General features: G+C 43.2%; 1 protein-coding gene across 2 annotated transcripts in view; it reads right to left on the minus strand.

Annotated features, from left to right (window-relative positions):
• Positions 1–20,946, minus strand: part of HS3ST5 (heparan sulfate-glucosamine 3-sulfotransferase 5) — a 253,655-nt gene that overhangs the window by 23,240 nt on the left and 209,469 nt on the right. For both annotated transcript variants that reach the window (XM_040428898.1, XM_040428897.1), the window contains exon 3: positions 3,009–3,088. The gene's annotated coding sequence lies outside the window, so the exon portion shown is untranslated. The remainder of the gene's footprint in view (positions 1–3,008; positions 3,089–20,946) is intronic.

A 20,946-nucleotide genomic window follows, 5' to 3' on the forward strand; every position in this document is an offset into this window, starting at 1 on the left:
TTGTGTTGTTTAAGTGTTCCCTTTATTTTTTTGAGCAGTGTATATATACAGTACAGATCAAAAGTTTGGACACACCTTCTCATTCAAAGAGTTTTCTTTATTTTCATGACTATGAAAATTGTAGATTCACACTGAAGGCATCAAAACTATGAATTAACACATGTGGAATTATATACATAACAAACAAGTGTGAAACAACTGAAAATATGTCATATTCTAGGATCTTCAAAGTAGCCACCTTTTGCTTTGATTGCTGCTTTGCACACTCTTGGCATTCTCTTGATGAGCTTCCAGAGGTAGTCCCCTGAAATGGTTTTTCACTTCACAGGTGTGCCCTGTCAGGTTTAATAAGTGGGATTTCTTGCCTTATAAATGGGGTTGGGACCATCAGTTGCGTTGAGGAGAAGTCAGGTGGATACACAGCTGATAGTCCTACTGAATAGACTGTTAGAATTTGTATTATGGCAAGAAAAAAGCAGCTATGTAAAGAAAAACAAGTGGCCATCATTACTTTAAAAAATGAAAGTCAGTCAGTCAGCCGAAAAATTGGGAAAACTTTGAAAGTAAGGGCTATTTGACCATGAAGGAGAGTGATGGGGTGCTGCGCCAGATGACCTGGCCTCCACAGTCACCGGACCTGAACTCAATCGAGATGGTTTGGGGTGAGCTGGACCGCAGAGTGAAGGCAAAAGGGCCAACAAGTGCTAAGCATCTCTGGGAACTCCTTCAAGACTGTTGGAAGACCATTTCAGGGGACTACCTCTTGAAGCTCATCAAGAGAATGCCAAGAGTGTGCAAAGCAGTAATCAAAGAAAAAGGTGGCTACTTTGAAGAACCTAGAATATTACATATTTTCAGTTGTTTCACACTTGTTTGTTATGTATATAATTCCACATGTGTTAATTCATAGTTTTGATGCCTTCATAGTCATGAAAATAAAGAAAACTCTTTGAATGAGAAGGTGTGTCCAAACTTTTGGTCTGTACTGTATATGTGTGGTCATTGGTGGGGGACACTACCTTTCTAACCAGATACTGGCCTGCTATAGCTTCCCTGGTCAATTGTCATTGTTGTTATTGTTAAAGGGATTGTGCAGTGCAGTGCAGGATTGATATCCTTAAGGTAAGTCATCAATATTAGATTGGTGGGGTCCAACACCCCCTACCGATCAACTGTTTTAAGAGCCGCTGTGTCCGCTTCAAAATTACCCGTGTCATTACAACTTTCACTTGAATGGGAAGCACAGTTGTAATCACATTGTGCCGCCTCTACAAGTGAGGCCTCCTGCACACGAACGTGTGCTCCCTGTGGCCGTGCTGCGGCCCGCAATGCACGAACAATGACCATGGGGCAGCCGCAGTGGATCGCAGACCCATTCACTTTAATGGGTCCGCTATCCGCCCGTTTCTCAAAAAGAGAGGACGTTCTATCTTTTTGCGGAACGGAAGTACGGGACGAAACCCCACAGAAGCACTCCGTTCCGCACCATTCCGCATCTCCGGATTTGTGGACCCATTGAAGTGAATGGATCCGCATCCGTGATGTAGAATGCCCACGAAACAGGGCCCGTGTATTGCGGAACCACATATGCGGTCCGCAGCACGGGCATGGGACACCTACGGTCGTGTGCAATAGGCCTGAGACTACAAGCAGATAATCATGAGGATAGGTCATCAATCGATTTGCACTGCAAAACCCCTTTAAAGGGAATCATCACCAGTTTTATGCTGCTAGCTTCTAACCGCTCCAGTGCATGCCAAAGAGTCCTGATATTCATGAGCTCACATCTCTCCGCCCACCTGCCTCTGAGTGACAGTTTTTTTTCATATGAATCAGCAGCAGGTGGGCGGGGACAGCCATGAACTCATGCATATAGGGACTCATTGGCATACACTAGAGCTGTTTAGTACAAGATTTTGGCAAAATGCCTGTATCAGTTAAAGAGAGTTCCCCAGCATTTTGCTAAGGAGATCTGTCACTAGTCTATGTTACCCTTAGTTAGGACACCATAAAACTGGTGACACATTCCCTTTAAGAGGAAATGTCAGCCATGATACCTGAGGTGACACAAGTTCAAGAGCACATAATAATCACCTCTACTCTGTTGTAAAATTCACTACTAAAGGTGGCCAAACAGACATGTTGGCCGAACCCGGTGAATTCAGCAGCCAACCATCTAATGTGTATGAAACGTGTGTGGTTGGAAGCAACGTCAGCACAAGCAACGTTTGTCTGGAAATCCATGATCACGGTTTCACCTGCCAAACAGCTGCACACAAGCCTGAGCTTATCTACAATGCCAAGCACTGGTTGGAAGGGTTTAAAGGATTTGGAGCACGCTGCCAATTGACAATAGAAGCAGTGAACATGCCATATATTTTCTGTGGAGATGAATCTGGAGGATCAGTAGACAAATCAGGTATGTTGGATGACAGGACTGCTTAAATTCACAATGCTGAAGTTGTAGTCATCTTTCCAACAGAATATCCTACCATCAGCCTTCTTCAAAAAGTGAAGATCACTACACAACTAACTTACATATTTGTAAGGGTCCATTCACACGTCCGCAATTCTGTTCCGCATTTTGCGGAACGGAATTGCGGACCCATTCATTTCTATGGGGCCGCACGATGTGCTGCCCAGATCCGGAGTTGCGGATCCGCATTTCCGGGTCTGCAATTCCGTTCCCGAAAAAAAATAGAACATGTCCTATTCTTGTCCGCAATTGCGGACAAGAATAGGCATTTTCTATTAAGTGCCGGCGATGTGCGGTCCGCAAAATGCGGAACACACATTGCCGGTCTCTGTGTTTTGCGTCCGTGGAATGAGATGTTTAACAAGTGCTCATATGGATAGGGATAGAATATATTGACATATAGATACAGTATATAGATAATATATATATATTTATGTATATAGATAAATAAAGATCAGCAAGATGACTATTATTATATTGGAACAATCTGTTTTGTCAAAGTCACCATCACCTAGTATGTATTGTAACTCACCTGGGATCCTCCATGTTTGAGATTGCCGTTTCATAGTCTTCTTTCTAGGTCAATCACCACCTTATATATGGGAAGTTCACCTACAAATTACACAAATGTTTTAGGTGGGTATAACAAAATATAATATTACTTATTAAACTGATCCTTTAGTTCTGCTGGAATTATGGTCAGTAGTTATTCATTTCATTAAAGGGAACCTTTTATCAACGTTATGCTGTCCATACTAACGGCAGCATAAAGAAGAGACAGGCGAGATGATTTCAGTGGTCTGTCATTTAAAGGTTAAAAGTAAGTGGTTGCCGAGAACTAACATCACAATCATTACAGACTGGGCCTGGAAAAGAGTCCCGGCCACCTGAGAAGAGTCATGGTTATTCCTGCTCTCCTGCCCACCTGCTGATGACTGACAGGCTTCTACCTAGTTCCCTTACTCTCTAGGAGAGAACTGCCAATCGTCAGCAGATGGTCGGGGAGAGCAGGAGATTATGAATAACCATGACTCTTCTCAGGTAGATTTATTTGACTCTTTTTCAAGGCCTGGGCTGCAATGATTATGATGCTGGTTCTCAGCAACCTCTTACTTTTAGCTCATGAGTGACACACCGCTGACATCAGCATTTCTGTCACTATTTTATGCTGCCCTCAGTGAGGTCAGCATTAAGTTGATGACAGGTTCCCTTTAAAATTCTAATGATAAGGAGAGAATGTGGCTGCATAGAGAGAAGATAACACTCTTCCAAACATACCCACACACTTTCAATATCTGGATGGTGACAGCTACATCTTTCTGACTCTCCAATAAACATGGACTAAGAGGCTGGCTGACACCTCTGATGGCCACTTATATTCCTTGAAACTAAAAGGATCGGACAGTAAAATTCAACTGCTTGATCCTTATTTCCCCCGTCATCATCAGCACATTCCCATACCTACAGTGGTGCTTGAAAGTTTGTGAACCCTTCAGATATTTCTATCTTTCTGCATAGATTTGACCTAAAATTATCAGATGTTCACACAAGTCCTAAAAGTAGATAAAGATAACCAAATCAAAGAAATAAGTCAAAAATTGTAGACTTGGTCACATATTTGTTGAGGAAAATGATACAATATCACATGATGTAGTTTTAGGTCAAATTTATACAGAAATATAGAAAATTCTGAAGGGGTCACAAACTTCCAAACACCACTGTATAAGATAGCAGGGTGATGTGCTGAAATTGGCAGGTTTGGTTGACTTTACCTACTTGTGTATGAGTACAATTTATATAAGTCTGGTGGCACATATGCAATCTATAATTAGTGGTTATTAATATTAAAAAAGTGGCACAAACTGCAGTAGTAGTGCAGTACAAAGCTGCACTACTACTACACATAACATTGTAATTTTTTTTATTTTTATAGATAAGTAGTTTAGAGGTGGAAAACCTAGTATGGTACCATATGCAGAGGCAATGATGTTTTTAAATGTGCTTTTTAAGTTAGGGTGGGTTCACATCTGCGTTATAGATTCCGTTATAACATTTTTATAACAGAAAATAACGGAATCCATAAGACGGAAGTCAAAACGGAATGGCTCTTAAAGGCTTCCGTTTTGACTTCCGTCTTATGGATTCCGTTATTTTCCATTATAACCATGTTATAACGGAAAGCCATAACGGAATCCATACAGCAGATGTGAACCCACCCTTAATGTAAAAAGGGGCCAAAAAGATGCAAATCCTCCTTCACAAAAAAAACAAAAAAACACAACCCTGCAGTCTTTAACATTTTGAGAATTAAGCTTTTAAAAGTCCCATTCATAAAAATGCAACACCTAGTTTGTGAAACTGGTGGTTCTAGTAAACACTTGATAAAAATGTCACACCAAATCTATAACCCAGATAAACTAACAAACCAATAATGGACTTATGTATAATAAGGACTAAGTAATACACACAAAAATGCAGTGTGAACACCGAGAAATGAGTGATCTCATCTACAGGTGAAACTCGAAAAATTTTAATATGGTACAAAGTTCATTTATTTCAGTAATGCAACTTAAAAGGTGAAACTAACATATGAGATAGACTCATTACATGCAAAGTGAGATATTTCAAGCCTTTATTTGGTATAATTTGGATGATTTTGGCTTACAGCTTATGAAACCCCAAAGTCACAATTTTGAGGTACCCTTTGCTCAGGGGATATGGATTAATTAGCTGACCAGAGTGTGACACTTTGAGCCTAAAAAATTGGACCTTTTCACAAAATTCTAATTTTAAGCTGCATAAATGCAATTCCTTTTAATTTGCATTACCGAAATAAATGGACTTTTGGATGAGATTCAAATTTTTCGAGTTTCACCTGTATATCACTGGTCCACTCTTAATAGGGTTCAGTTAAATCTGTAAACATATTTGTTATGCCACTATACAACATATTTTGAGCATGACTCACTGGGGATTTGTCAAGGGCAAGTGACAAATTACTCTATTAGTGGTCACTGCTCCATTTCATTGCTGCAGAGCACTGATCCACGTTTCCTCCTAGCTGCACATATGTGAAAATCTCTGTGTCCGACAACCATCAGTAGGTGGCTTGATTTCATCTACCAACATATGAAGTCAATTGATGTACCCTCAAATGTTTGCTTATAAGCATCTGGAGGAACATGTAAAACCTGAACCTCCATTGTATGCTAGGATAGAAAAACAAGATTTTCTTTTTTATCTCTTATCCAGGCAGGGTTGCCATAATCCAAAAATTTCTGGACAATCCGTAAAAATAGGGGACATTTTCCTGTGTCCGTGAAAAAAAATAGATGTCCATTTTTTGAGGCTGGTGGTTCTTGACTAAATTATTTTGGTGGTTATTATAATGATTTTACAGCTCACAGTAAATGTTGGTAACAAGTTCTCATCAGTATACTGAACTATAGACATGTATTATCATTATGGTTTTCCAATTTGTCCGTAAAAAACAATGGCTGTCCGTGATTTTGGGATAATTGTCCAAAAGAAAAATTCTGGTTCGCAACCCCGCATCCAGGTATGATTACAAAAGGCGGCAAGGATACAGTGAAGACAGATTGAAGGAGATTTATTAGGCTAAATGTGCCAGAATTCTGGCTCAATTTCTGCCAAAAACCTGGAAACATACTTCAAATTTTGCTTGCAGACCTTTATTATATCTGTACATTTGCCTCTCCCTAAAGAAAAAAAAATTATACAGTCTGTAGGAGAGCTAGATAGGACTAAACATGGCGCCAGTCATGTGAGCTGTCATGTGACCCTCAAAAGTATCATGTGACCTGACTTTCAGTTAACTGTCCAGGTATCTAACAAGTGAATAGTTGTGTATTGAGAAGCAGAATATATACACTTTATACAGTACTGCTACCTGCAGCAGCACCTGATGTCTGTCAGTGTAGAAGCAGATCTATGTGTGCTGTTTTTTTTATACTACACTTTATTAACATGACAATATCACTTACAGACAGGCAGCCATTTTACAAATCACTACAGACAGGCACACAATGATATAGTTACTGTAATAACCACAATAAAAATCATGACACCACCACTAGTCCTATTCACTTATAACAAGAATGTGTCCTGTGTGCTGACCCAGCACATGTATGTCATATAACACTGCTTACTGAATGTCAGAGTGTAAAGAGTGTAACACAACTGATTCCATGTTTCAGTTAGGCCATGGATGTATTACAAAGGACTATTATATTCGTTATACCATTCTTCTGCATATAGAGGTCAACTATCAAATATAAAGCATATATGCAGAATTTGAAATACGTGTATATTAGCAAATTGTATGATTTCCTATTATGTAAACTAAAATATGAAGAAAAAAAAACTGAATACACCTTTATTATGTATTTTAGACATTTTTTGCTCCTCACTAGACAGTCCAGAAAAGGGCAGCTGCTTAATACAAAAAATAGTGGCTTAAAATAATAATAATAATTTTGGCTAAAAATATTATCATAAAGTAAGAGATGCCATAAGGAAATGCATCTAGCAAGATGCACAAGATTTATCATACATCATGGGTCACAGTGACAAATTTGGCGCATCTTCTGCCTGCCTACTCTAGTTAACAGCTATCTTTAACGAGGCTTTTAATATTGATGACCTATCCTAAGTGCGCATGTGCCGTCTCGATTCAATCTTCCTGCTCTCCGCTGTATGTCTATGGGACAGCAGCAGTGGACAGGAAGCGCACGCCATCTCCTCAAACAGCTGATCGGCCGCCGATAGGTCATCAATAGAAAAAGCCCAGCAAATCTTGTGTATGCAGATCACTGACAGTTACCATAAGATTACTGATCACAATCAGTGATGGCCAGTTCGCATTGTTCGCCAACGAACACGTGCGGGCTGCCATCTTGACTCACAAGTCCGGCGATGCACAGGTAAGCCCTTACAAATGCGGTCACAGGGAGCAGGCAGTTCCGAGAACAGCCCGATGAAGGCCCCCGACGGCTGTTTTCAGAACTGCCTGCTCCCGGTGACCGCATTTGTTTCAGACCGGCTTGCGGCACAGGTAAGGGCTTACCTGTGCCTCGCCGGACTTGTGAGTTAAGATGGCAGCCCGCATGTGTTCGTTGGCGAACTGTTCATCACTGATCACAATGTTCTGTACATCTGTAGGAACACATGAGTCATGTCTTCCCTTTACATCTGAGACTGAGTAAAGAAAATGTGTAAAAGTAAAATGCTAAAAGTTATCATTCACACAAAAATGAAAAAGAAAACAAATCTAGTAGACACAGTAGGCAACAGCATCACTATCCATTTGTCACAGTAGGGAACGGTGAAGCCCTGAACTTACCTGCACAACTGTTCCTATCTACTTGCAAGACAATCCCTCTCTGACTAGGTGCCGGACCCTATCAGGGGAAATACAAATGCAGAAAATAATAAACGGAATGACAGACTGGCAAAACCAGGACTGGATCAGAATCCAAAAGCAAAGTCAAATCAGGCCAGAGTCCAAACCAGACAGATACATCAGAATCAAAGCATAATACAAATATAGAGTCAGGGCTAAGAGATCATGTAAGGAAATAATAGGCAATCATGGTCAGGGACAATCCAAAATTCAGAGAACCAGGTATCCAAACAGCAGTACAATACCCACTAGTGGGGCTTAGAAAACCAATCACAGGCACTTGTGTCCAGCAGTCCCTTTCTGGCAGAGGGCACATGACTGATTGGACCAGTGCCTCTGTTCCCTGATAGGCTGAGCAGCTCCCAGGTCAGTGGGGCTTTCAGCCACGGCAACAGAACGATGCCGCTATGGAGTGATGGGACCTTCCACAGTAGAACCCCCTGGTGAGTTCATGACAACACTAGTACATTGGAGAATACATTCTTGTAATAAATGTTATTAGCTAAATCATATTAGATTACAGGGAAAGAAAAATGTATTTTCTCTACTACTTCTTTAAATTGTGGTATATCAGGTAGGGGAGCAGCAGCATAACTACCGCCGTAGCAGTGTTTGGCACAGCCATCATATGCAGGCGCCATTGTGTCTGCATGACTTGAAGGAACGTGGAGCTGTTTTTCACTGGTGGGATACCTGGAGTTCAGACCCCCATAATCAGTGTTGATGACCTACAACAGGGATCAGCAACCTCTGGCACTCCAGCTGTTCTGAAACTACAACTCCCAGAATCCTCCTTTCACTTCTATGGGAGTTAGAAGACCAGTCGAGTAAGTGTGCATGCTGGTAGTTGTAGTATCACAGCAGATGGAGTGCTGAAGTTCGCTGATCCCTAGCCTACAATATTGCTGTATGGCAGTGCACATTACAGTTCTGTTTGGTGTAATGTTCATGTGTGTTATGAACAAATTTGTAATAAAAATGGTTGCCCTTAGTCTCGCCCACTTTATCCGAATTCTTTGTTGGACAAAGTAGAACAGGCTTTTCAGAAATATGTCACTCATTCTGAGCACCATATTTCTCAATGTATTGATACCAGACAACTGGGATACACACACTGGTACATCTCCCCATACAGCTCTAAATTGCTGATTCCTTCATTTAATGTATAAAAAAAGAGGTGCCTGCAACCACCACTAGGGGGAGCTCAGTGCATAGGAATTTATCAAGATATCATTGACTGCAATGACAGCTGTCATAATCTCCTAGCTCTCCTAGTGGCGGCTATATGAAAATGCTGTGTTTTCATGTCAGAAAGAGAATCTTTGACGACCTTCCCCCCCTTCTACTGGGCCCAATAAGCAGTCACATAGTCTGCCTCCACTGAAGGTACGCCGCTGACATCAAGCCTCAGAAGGCATGAAAGAGCAAATCGGGTAATTATTTATTCAAACAAAATAATCAGAAAGAAATGAAATATGTTTTTTACATCGAGCTATTGGTGATTAAATAATCGTTTGTATTCAGACCATTCCGGTTATTTGAGACACTCTTTAGTAAATGTGGACATTCTGTTCAGGAAAATGCAATTAAGAAGCAGCTCAAGTATATTTAAATATTAATGGCGCTAATGCATTTTGTCCTCTGAGGCAGATGGCAGGACTATTGCTATTCTGAGTTTAATATAGCTTACATCGTGTACCACCCAATTCCCATTCCCATTTTACAGTATTTAATGCAGGCTTTATGATGAAGGCTCTGCTATTATTTCTCTGCTATGTAAAGCCATATAGTCAATAATACAACAGAACACAAGGGACAGTTGGATATCCATAGCTAACTTTCAACACATAAATGTATTTTAACGTGCTTTTATGTGATTATCTAGAACTGTTCTCTCAGCATTCTTATTTTATATACCTACCTTTATGTAGTACACTAGCAAACGCCTTTGAAAAGTCTAGATCCATGGCCTTACCCTGGTCCAGTCTACAACTTTCCTCCTCTGCCTTTTGGGGCTTTATTTTTTCCACTAATATGCATATGTTTTTTTGTAAAAATTTATGGGGTCATTTATCAAACTGGTATAAAATAGAACTGGCTTCCGATTCCACCTTTCATTTTTCACAGCTCCTTTGATTGGTTGCTATGGACAACTAAGCCAGTTCTACTGTACACCAGTTTGATACATGACCCCATGAGTTTGTTGTATTCTTTATTTATTTTTTATTTTTTTTGTGGCTTAATTTAAACTTTTTTTTCATATGTCTATTTCGTTCATAGAAATGCTAAATGAATAGGCATCTAAAAAAGCGTTTTGTTCAAATCCTAACCTTTACTACGGGGATGCTGCTGTAGCGGCGACACTCCCACTAGTGGCTGCATAGTAAAAATAATGTACACATACGGCATTGTGTGGTAATTCCATCCCATGAATAACGTAGGTATATGTACGGGTACATTAATAGACCTCGCGGGTAATGTTATGAGATACTCACCTCACCAATTCCATACCTACATTTCCCAGGCTCATGCTGGTCTCTACTTCCTGGTCCCTGTCAACACACAGGAAATGATGCTCACCCAATGACTGTCCAAGGTGGGTCACAGCGGTGTCTAGTGATAGGTCATTTCCTGTGTGTTGAGAGAGACCATGAAGTAGAGACCAGCGGGCAGGCTACGACTTGCCCACAGGGGTACAGGGGAATCCCCCGGTGGGCCCCTGAGCAAGGTTGGTCCCTAGACTCCCAACCCCTGCACAAGTGGCACATTACACATTAGATTTGCTGCCCTACGTACATATATTCAATGTACCGCACCTCAACCAGCCTATGTTCATATAAAAAGACTTGTTAGATTATTTATTATATTTTAATGTATCCGTAAGGTGGGCCACCAAAATAAATTTTACTGGTTGCCCAAGGTACCCCAGTCCAACACTGCCGGCATCGATATGGGATTGATGAGTATCGCTCTTGTTTTTATTATGCCATTCTAAACCTTAAAAAGATATCAGCTTAACAACCTGTTTAATTCACCATGATAGATGTATTACTGGATGTTTTACATAAAGTAGATTGAAATTAGAGGTAAAAAAAAAAATGTTGACCAAAAATGCAGGAAGAGTAAAAGAATGCATCATTTTCAGCTTCTCTGACAGTAAGGAATAATTATGTTGCATAGTTTATCGGGAGTAGGAGTAAAAAAAAAAAATCACAGAGGAAAAGTTCACGTCTGGACATGTGTAGCCTCGTGGAAAAAGTCTTATTTCATTCACTGACAAGCGCTGCCACTGTGGTCAGCAGTGTTTCCCATAGGGCACTCATGTTAAGGGAAAAAAAATCAATACTGACTCTTGACACATTTTCATTTACATGATGAGAGTGAAGCTTTCAGTCCGAGGACAAATCAATATCCAGCTTTTAATGGTTTGTACTATGGAAAATACAAAAGTCAAAGTTTACCGTCGTGGAATATAGTTTGGGTAAATGTTGTCTCCATCAGACATGTAGTAGACAAAACAGCAGTTGGACTTTTCCTCTTGATTTTTTCCCATTGCATTCAATTGATTTTGTACTTAAAAAAAAAACAACAACTCTACAGTGGAATGTCCTTATGTCACCAACATGAAGAAAATAAATCCTAGTACTGTGGATAACTAGCAAACTGAATTCCTTGGAACCCATAGCCAAGATCAAACTGGATCTCCTATTAATATTGATGGGATTTGCCACCCATAAGGCCTATTGCACACGGACGTTTTTTTTTCCCGTTTACTGGACGTTTTTTGCGTTCCGTATACGGTCCGTCTACGGAACCATTCATTTCAATGGGTCCGCAAAAAAACGGAATGTACTCCGTATGCATTCCGTTTCCGTATTTCCGTTTTTCCGTTCCGTTTTAACATAGAACATGTCCTATTATTGCCCGCAAATCACAGTCCGTGGCTCCATTCAAGTCAATGGGTCCGCAAAAAAACGGAACACATACGGAAATGCATCCGTATGTCTTCCGTTTCCGTTCCGTTTTTTGCTGAACCATCTATTGAAAATGTTATGCCCAGCCCAATTTTATCAATGTAATTACTGTATACTGTATATGCCATACGGAAAAACGGAACGGAAAAACGGAACAGAAACGGAAACACAACGGAAACAAAAAACGGAACAACGGATCCGTGAAAAACGGATCGCAAACCACTGAAAAAGCCATACGGTCCTGTGCAATAGGCCTAAGGAAGATATAAGGAAGATATTGGTGCTTAACCCCCGTTTGGCCATTATGGATGATCTTGCATTCCCAAGCTTGTTACTTTCACTTTGGAACACGTGCAGCCGCCATTTTAGGAAAAACTGATTCATTACCATGAAGAGCGAGGAAATTTGGATTCGTTGCATATCAAAGTTTTCCTAAACTTCGCACAGAATTCCACTTCGAATGCACACCCTTGATTAAAGTGTATGTTCACTTATCAGCACACATTTAGCTTACATACATTTATCTACTTACGCTCCAATGGTCTTATCCTAGAACAATTCTTCTGTTTGCTAATAGAAACAGTCAACAATCAGGTAATGCTGGCAGATTGCAGCTCTAAGGCCCCTTTCACACGGCGAGTTTTGCGCGCGGGTGCAATGCGTGAGTTGAATGCATTGCACCCGCACTGAATCCGGACCCATTCATTTCTATGGGGCTGTTCACATGAGCGGTGATTTTCACGCATCACTTGTGCGTTGTGTGAAAATCGCAGCAAGCTCTAGAAGTGAATAGGGCTGCGTGAAAATCGCAAGCATCCGCAAGCAAGTGCGGATGCGGTGCGATTTTCACGCACGGTTGCTAGGAGACGATCGGGATGGGGACCCGATCATTATTATTTTGCCTTATAACATGGTTATAAGGGAAAATAATAGCATTCTGAATACAGAATGCATAGTACAATAGGGCTGGAGGGGTTAAAAAAAAAAATAAAATAATTTAACTCACCTTAATCCACTTGTTCGCGCAGCCGGCATCTCTTCTGTCTTCATCTGTGAGGAATAGGACCTTTGATGACGTCACTATGCTCATCACATGGTCCATCACATGATCAATCACCATGGTGATGGATCATGTGATGGACCATGTGATGAACGCAGTGACGTCATCAAAGATGGATCATGTGATGGACCATGTGATGAACGCAGTGACGTCATCAAAGGTCCTATTCCTCACAGATGAAGACAGAAGAGATGCCGGCTGCGCGAACAAGTGGATTAAGGTGAGTTAAATTATTTTTTTATCTTTTTTTAACCCCTCCAGCCCTATTTTACTTAGCATTCTGTATTCAGAATGCTATTATTTTCCCTTATAACCATGTAATAAGGGAAAATAATACAATCTACACAACCTTGAACCCAAACCTGAACTTCTGTGAAGAAAACGCATTGCACCCGCGCGATAAAAACTACGGAAAGCAGCCGCAGTCAAAACTGACTGCAATTGCGTACCTACTCGCGTGGGTTTGCCGCAACACATCCGGACCTTATCCGGACACGCTCGTGCGAAAGAGGCCTAAATGTTGCCAACTGCGGCTGCAGCTCTGAGCTACAGTGCAAGCTGTATAATTCAATATGTTTGCTGAGTTACTTAAAGGGATTTTCCTCAGAATAGGCCATCAATATCAGATCAGTAGAGTTCCTACGTTTGGCACCCCCATTGATCAACTGTTTGAAGGGGCTATGGTGCCTGTGCAAGATTTGCAGGCTCTTCATTGTTTACCTTGGTCCATCTACCTGCTTGTCATTAAGTTAGTGATGGCAGTGAAGCCTATTACAGCGTCATCCCATGCACATGAACAGCATGAAGCTGCAATACCCTGCACTTCAGGAAATGATATGATCCGGGGCATTTAACTTCTTAGATGCTACAGTCAATAAAGACCATGGCTTCTAAGTGATGTCTTCTCATGGCAGCTGGGGGCATAATGTAGTCCCACAGGTCTGCCTGTAGTGTATGCCCATCGGGCTGTGCTGGTCTTCCCCGCCTAGTACTTACAGTATAATACACTGTACCGCATAAGCAGCACAAGTCCTCTTGTGGGACTAGTAAATGGTTGGAAGAAAAGTTAAATAACATTTTATTAAATAAAAAATCTCAAAGTTAAAAGGGTTTTAATTGTGCAAAAGTATAAAAAAAAATATGTGTTTGGTATTGCTGTAACTGTACTGACTAAAAATTATAATGTAAAAACTCAGTGGCATTATTGCTGTTTTTCCCCATCATCCCCTCACAGAAAGAGGCAATAAAAGTTAACCAATAAGTCATGTGTGTACCCCAAAATGGTGCCATTACAAATTGTAAGTTGTCTCGCAAATAAACAAACCCTCATATGGCTACATCGACAGAAAAAAATGTTATAGCTCTTGGAATGCGACAAAAAAATGAAAAAAACTGCTTGGTCACTAAGGGTCTGGTAGGCCCAAGAAACCCTAGTCCAACACTGATCCCCATTTCTCTGCATCTCTATCGCCTCCACATATGCAGTTGTTGATGAGAGGCTGAAAGGCAATTCTACCACATATCTATAGTTGGGTCCCCCAGCTGCTGCAGCTCATCTTTCAACTCTTCCACTGACCATTATATATTATATATCAAGGCTTGACACTCTCAGTAGCCAGGTAGTCAATGCATTAAGAAATCTTCTGCTGCCACCTTTCTGGATTCTTTATATTGATGTCTATGTAAGCTCTTGATATCTGGCTGAGAAACATTGTTGTTTTGGTTCATGGGCTGTGTCATGTATTGCAGATCAGCCTCTAGTGAATCTATGTGTTCTGGAGAGGACTTAGACTGGGGTTACATGGTGATCTTGGTTGTGACACCCGATTCCTGACCCAGGATCTCTGTATAGTAGTGCAGCTATTGAACTGAATGGGGTCACAGAATGACTTGCAAGTTGACACAATACCAGAATTGGAAAAAATCCAGCAACTTGTGAGTCGCTCTGTAGCCCCATTCAGATATATGGCTACACTACTACACAGGTTATGTGACTGGTGCCACCCAAGATCATCATGTAGCCCCAGCCAGAATCCCACTACATCCTTCTTATACAAAATGCAAATAAAACACTTTTACTTTACGAGCTCCCAGGTATTGAACGTAGACTGGTTATATGAGCATGCAAACAGTAAAATGCAAGCAGTACAGATTTGTTAGGGAGTCCTATAGCACCCCATTGTGTCTTTCGTCCATGTTAGTAATAAACATGTTTAAATGTTAATGTTTGTGACTTCCTCCCTGTGTGTCACACTGAATATGTCAAATGCAATGTGTCGAAAGCAGAAAGGTAATTCTCAAGCTTTGCCTTTTTTCAATTATTCATTTGCTTATATAACAACTCATATATTTAAGATGACGCTTGCCATCTGTGTTCATTCTCACACTAGACATGACTTGTAGAGCACCACGGCGTCGGATTAAGAGCAATATGGGTTAAATGCTGCATACTTTCTGTTAATGCATTCTAACATAAAAAAGTACTTACGTTATATAATCAGGAACCATGAAACATAATCTCAGTCTCCATATCTATATTCAGAGAGGATTCACCTCTGGATGCATGGTTGAGACAAGTATTAGATTGTAGTTAGTGTTGGGCGAGCATGCTCGGCCGAACACCTTTTTCACTCGAGCATCGCGATGCTTAGCACATTGCGGTGTTCGGCCGAACACTGTGTGTGCTCGAGCGTGATGCTCGAGTCTCCTCCCCGCACTTTTGTTGGCTGCTACGCAGCCAATAAATGTGCGGGAAAGTAGTGCCACTCACTGTAATGCCGTAGCCATGTTGGTTACTGGCATTACAGTGATTGGCTAACCGGAACGGGTCATCGGGTGCTATATAGTGGTTCGGCTCAGACTTAGTAAGGGCGAGCTGCAGCAGAAGAGACAGATAGTGTAGGGAGAGGAATTGTGTTTTTTTTTTAGGGAGTTTTGAAAGGTGTTACAGACCCAACAGTCCTTTTAAGGACTATTGTTATATCTGGCTGTGAAATAGACTGCTCAAAAAAATAAAGGGAACACTTAAACAACACAATGTAACTCCAAGTCAATCACACTTCTGTGAAATCAAACTGTCCACTTAGGAAGCAACACTGAGTGACAATCAATTTCACATGCTGTTGTGCAAATGGGATAGACAACAGGTGGAATTATAGGCAATTAGCAAGACACCCCCAATAAAGGAGTGGTTCTTCAGGTGGTGACAACAGACCACTTCTCAGTTCCTATGCTTCCTGGCTGATGTTTTGGTCACTTTTGAATGCTGGCGGTGCTTTCACTCTAGTGGTAGCATGAAACGGAGTCTACAACCCACACAAGTGGCTCAGGTAGTGCAGCTTATCCAGGATGGCACATCAATGCGAGCTGTGGCAAGAAGGTTTGCTGTGTCTGTCAGCGTAGTGTCCAGAGCATGGAGGCGCTACCAGGAGACAGGCCAGTACATCAGGAGACATGGAGGAGGCCGTAGGAGGGCAACAACCCAGCAGCAGGACCGCTACCTCCGCCTTTGTGCAAGGAGGAACAGGAGGAGCACTGCCAGAGCCCTGCAAAATGACCTCCAGCAGGCCACAAATGTGCATGTGTCTGCTCAAACGGTCAGAAACAGACTCCATGAGGGTGATATGAGGACCCGACGTCCACAGGCGGGGGTTGTGCTTACAGCCCAACACTGTGCAGGACGTTTGGCATTTGCCAGAGAACACCAAGATTGGCAAATTTGCCACTGGCGCCCTGTGCTCTTCACAGATGAAAGCAGGTTCACACTGAGCACATGTGACAGACGTGACAGAGTCTTGAGACGCAGTGGAGAACGTTCTGCTGCCTGCAACATCCTCCAGCATGACCGGTTTGGCATTGGGTCAGTAATGGTGTGGGGTGGCATTTCTTTGGAGGGCCGCACAGCCCTCCATGTGCTCACCAGCGGTAGCCTGACTGCCATTAGGTACCGAGATGAGATCCTCAGACCCCTTGTGAGACCATATGCTGGTGCGGTTGGCCCTGGGTTCCTGCTAATGCAAGACAATGCTAGACCTCATGTGGCTGGAGTGTGTCAGCAGTTCCTGCAAGACGAAGGCATTGATGCTATGGACTGGCCCGCCCGTTCCCCAGACCTAAATCCAATTGAGCACATCTGGGACATCATGTCTCGTTCTATCCACCAACGTCACGTTGCACCACAGACTGTCCAGGAGTTGGCAGATGCTTTAGTCCAGGTCTGGGAGGAGATCCCTCAGGAGACCGTCCGCCACCTCATCAGGAGCATGCACAGGTGTTGTAGGGAGGTCATACAGGCACGTGGAGGCCACACACACTACTGAGCCTCATTTTGACTTGTTTTAAGGACATTACATCAAAGTTGGATCAGCCTGTAGTGTTTTTTTCCACTTTAATTTTGAGTGCGACTCCAAATCCAGACCTCCATGGGTTGAAAAATTTGATTTCCATTTTTAAATTTTTGTGTGATTTTGTTGTCAGCACATTCAACTATGTAAAGAACAAAGTATTTCAGAAGAATATTTAATTAATTCAGATCTAGGATGTGTTATTTTTGTGTTCCCTTAATTTTTTTGAGCAGTGTATATTAGCGCAATGTGCACTAAATTGCATGCAATTGTTTGGCTGCTTGTGACAGCAGCGACATTAACTGCGCTACATCTCCTGTATAACATTAGCCACTGGTGACGGCAGCAACATTACCTGCGCTACATTTCCTGTATAACATTAGCCGCTGGTGACAGCAGCACCATTACCTGCGCTACATCTCATGTATAACATTAGCCGCTGGTGACAGCAGCAACATTAACTGCGCTACATTTCCTGTATAACATTAGCCGCTGGTGACAGCAGCAACATTACCTGCGCTACATCTCCTGTATAACATTAGCCGCTGGTGACAGCAGCGACATTACCTGTGCTACATCTTCTGTATAACGTTAGCCGCTGGTTACAGCAGCGACATTACCTGCGCTGCATCTCCTAAATAACGTTAGCCGCTGGTGACAGCAGCGACATTACCTGCGCTACATCTCCTGTATAATGTTTGCGCATCATAAATATCAGTGACATTCAGTTAAATTGTTTCACCGCAGATGATAGCAACCTTACCTGCGCTACATCTCCTGTATAATGTTTGAGCATCCTAAATATCAGTGACATTCAGTTTCATTTTTTTGCAGCTGGTGACAGCGACATTACCTGCGCTACATCTCCTGTATAACGTTTGAGCATCCTAAATATCTGTGACATTAAGTTTAATTTTATTTGCGCATACACTTACAAAACCTGCGCTACTGTACGTGTGACATACTTGCAAGCATATATACCATTTAATATGCTCAAGGCGAGCAGTAAGGGACGGAGAAGTGGTCGTGCTACTGATGGTGCACGAAGAGGCCGTGGCCCTGGGAGCGCTGAAACTGTGCCTGCTGCCAGAGCACAAGAAACACACTCATCCACGATACCTAGCTTCATGTCCCAGTTTGCAGGGCGGCGCAGGACACCACTCTTGAAGTCACACTAATGCGACCAGGTGGTCGGTTGGATTGCAGCAGATAATGCTTCCAGTCGGTTAAGCACCACCCTGTCTTCCACCAAGTCCAGTCTCAGTAGCCAAGAGTCTGGAAAACAGAATCCTCTTCCTGGTCCTCCTTCCTCCCACCATGGAGAGTCTTGGCAAACAAGTGATCCCACACTCGGATATTCCGAGGAGCTCTTTTCATCACCATTCCTAGATTTGGCCCTCTCGCCAAGCCCGATTGAAGAGGGACATGAGGAAATCTTGATCTTGATCTGATTCCCAAACTCTTGAGCATCCACAGTCAGAAGAAGATGACGGTGGGGAACAGCAATTAGTGTTTCACGAGGTTAATGATGATGATGAGACACAGTTGCCAATAAGTCAACGGCAATTAGTGTCTCAAGAGGTTGATGATGAGGATGAGATACAGTTGTCAATAAGTGAGGTTCTTGTTAGGTCAATAAGTCAGGAGGATGACCAGAGTGAGGAAGTGGAAGAGGAGGTGGTGGACGATGAAATCACTGACCCGACCTGGGAAGGTGGCAAGCCGAGCGAGGACAGCAGTACAGAGTGGGAGGGATCTGCAGCACCGCAACAGGATGGAAGAAGCAGTGGGGTGGCAAAAGGGAGAAGGCCCGCAACTGTTCCCCGGAGCACACCCTTGCGGCAATCTCCCTTGCCAAGGGGTAGGGGTTCCGCAGTCTGGACGCTTTTTTAAAGGAAAGTGCGAACGATTAAAGAATTGTCATTTGCAACCTGCGCCGTACCAAAATGAGCAGGGGCGTGAACACTAGCAACCTCACCACCACCAGCATGATCCACCACATGGCATCAAAGCACCCTAATAGGTGGGCCGAATGCCTGGTTCCACAATAAGTGTCTGCGGGTCACACCACTGCCTCCTCTTCCCCTGTGTTACGTGCTGGCCAATCCCCTGTCCAAGACGCAGACCCGGATGCCTCCCGTCCTACACCTGGACCTCCACAGGCACCATCAGCTAGAACATCCTCTTCTGTGTCCCAGCGCAGCATACAGATATCCATACCCCAGGCCTTTGAACTAAAGCGCAAATACCCAGCCACCCACCCACAGGCCATAGCACCAAAAATGCACACCTTTCGAAATTGCTGGCCCTGGAAATGTTGCCATTTAGGCTTGTGGACACTGAGGCTTTCCACAGGCTAATGGCGGCGGTGGTCCCTCGTTACTCAGTCCCCAGCCGCCACTATTTTTCCCAGTGTGCCGTCCCTGCCTTACACGAACGCAGTTATTGGGAAGGTCCATCTAACGACTGACACATGGACAAGTGCTTTTGGCCAGGGACGCTACATTTCCCTGACGACACACTGGGTGAACGTTGTGGAGTCTGGGAGCGAGTCATACCCTGGGATGGCACAGGTGCTACCGACGCCAAGGATTGCAGGCCCTACTTCCATCAGGATTTCCGCCATCACCTACATTAGTGGCTGCAACCCCCCCCTTCTCCTCCTCCACCTCCTCCTCCACTTCCACCTCTGAATTCTCATCTTGCAGCAACAGTCAGCCATCAGTCAGTAGCTGGAAGCAGTGTAGCACTGCAGTGGGGAAGTGGCAACAGGCCGTGCTGAAACTAATTTTTTTAGGTGAAAAACAGCACACCGCCGCAGAGCTGTGGCAGAGTATAAGGGACCAGACTGAGCTGTGGCTCTCGCCACTCCAGGCATTGTTGTGTCTGATAATGGCCATAACTTGGTGGTGGCTTTGGAGCTCGGCCAGCTAACACGCATACCATGTCTAGCCCACGTGTTCAACTTAGTGGTTCAGCGGTTTCTCAAAACCTAACCCAATTTGCCTGAGCTACTGGTGAAGGTGCACCGCGTGTGTGCACATTTCCGAAAGTCATCTACAGCTGCCGCCAGTCTGGCAACGCTGCAGCACTTGCAATTGCCAGGTCATCCCACTGTTGTGCGACGTGAGCACGTGCTGGAACTCCGCGTTCCACATGTTGGCCAGGCTTTGTGAGCAGCAGAGGACAGTAGTGGAATACCAGCTGCAACATGGTCATCGCCTTTCCAGTCAGCTGCCGCTCTTCACAAACGACGAGTGGGCATGGATGTCTGACCTCTGTGAGGTTTTACGCAACTTTGAGGAATCAACACAGATGGTGAGCGGCGATGCCGCTATTATCAGCGTAACCATCCCACTTCTGTGTCTACTGAAACGCTTCCTGCTCACGATGAAGGCGGACGCTTTGCATGTGGAGGAGGTGGAAATGGGGGAAGACAGTACATCCACAATGCTATGCTTAGATCTAATTGAACTTACTTCTCAGCGCAGCCCCCTATACTGCATGCTGTACAAGAGGCATTAGTGTACATTTTGATCAAAAGGCATAAGCCCACTCACAACGTCAAGGTGCGGCAGCATAGTGCGGCAACAACGTGGCACTGCCCTAGTACGCAGCAGGACCCAGGAGTCAAACAGCAACCCTCCTATCTGAGAATTCCACCCATGGCA

The sequence above is a fragment of the Bufo bufo genome, chromosome 4 (assembly GCF_905171765.1).
Source record: "Bufo bufo chromosome 4, aBufBuf1.1, whole genome shotgun sequence".
Classification (NCBI taxonomy): Eukaryota; Metazoa; Chordata; class Amphibia; order Anura; family Bufonidae; genus Bufo; species Bufo bufo.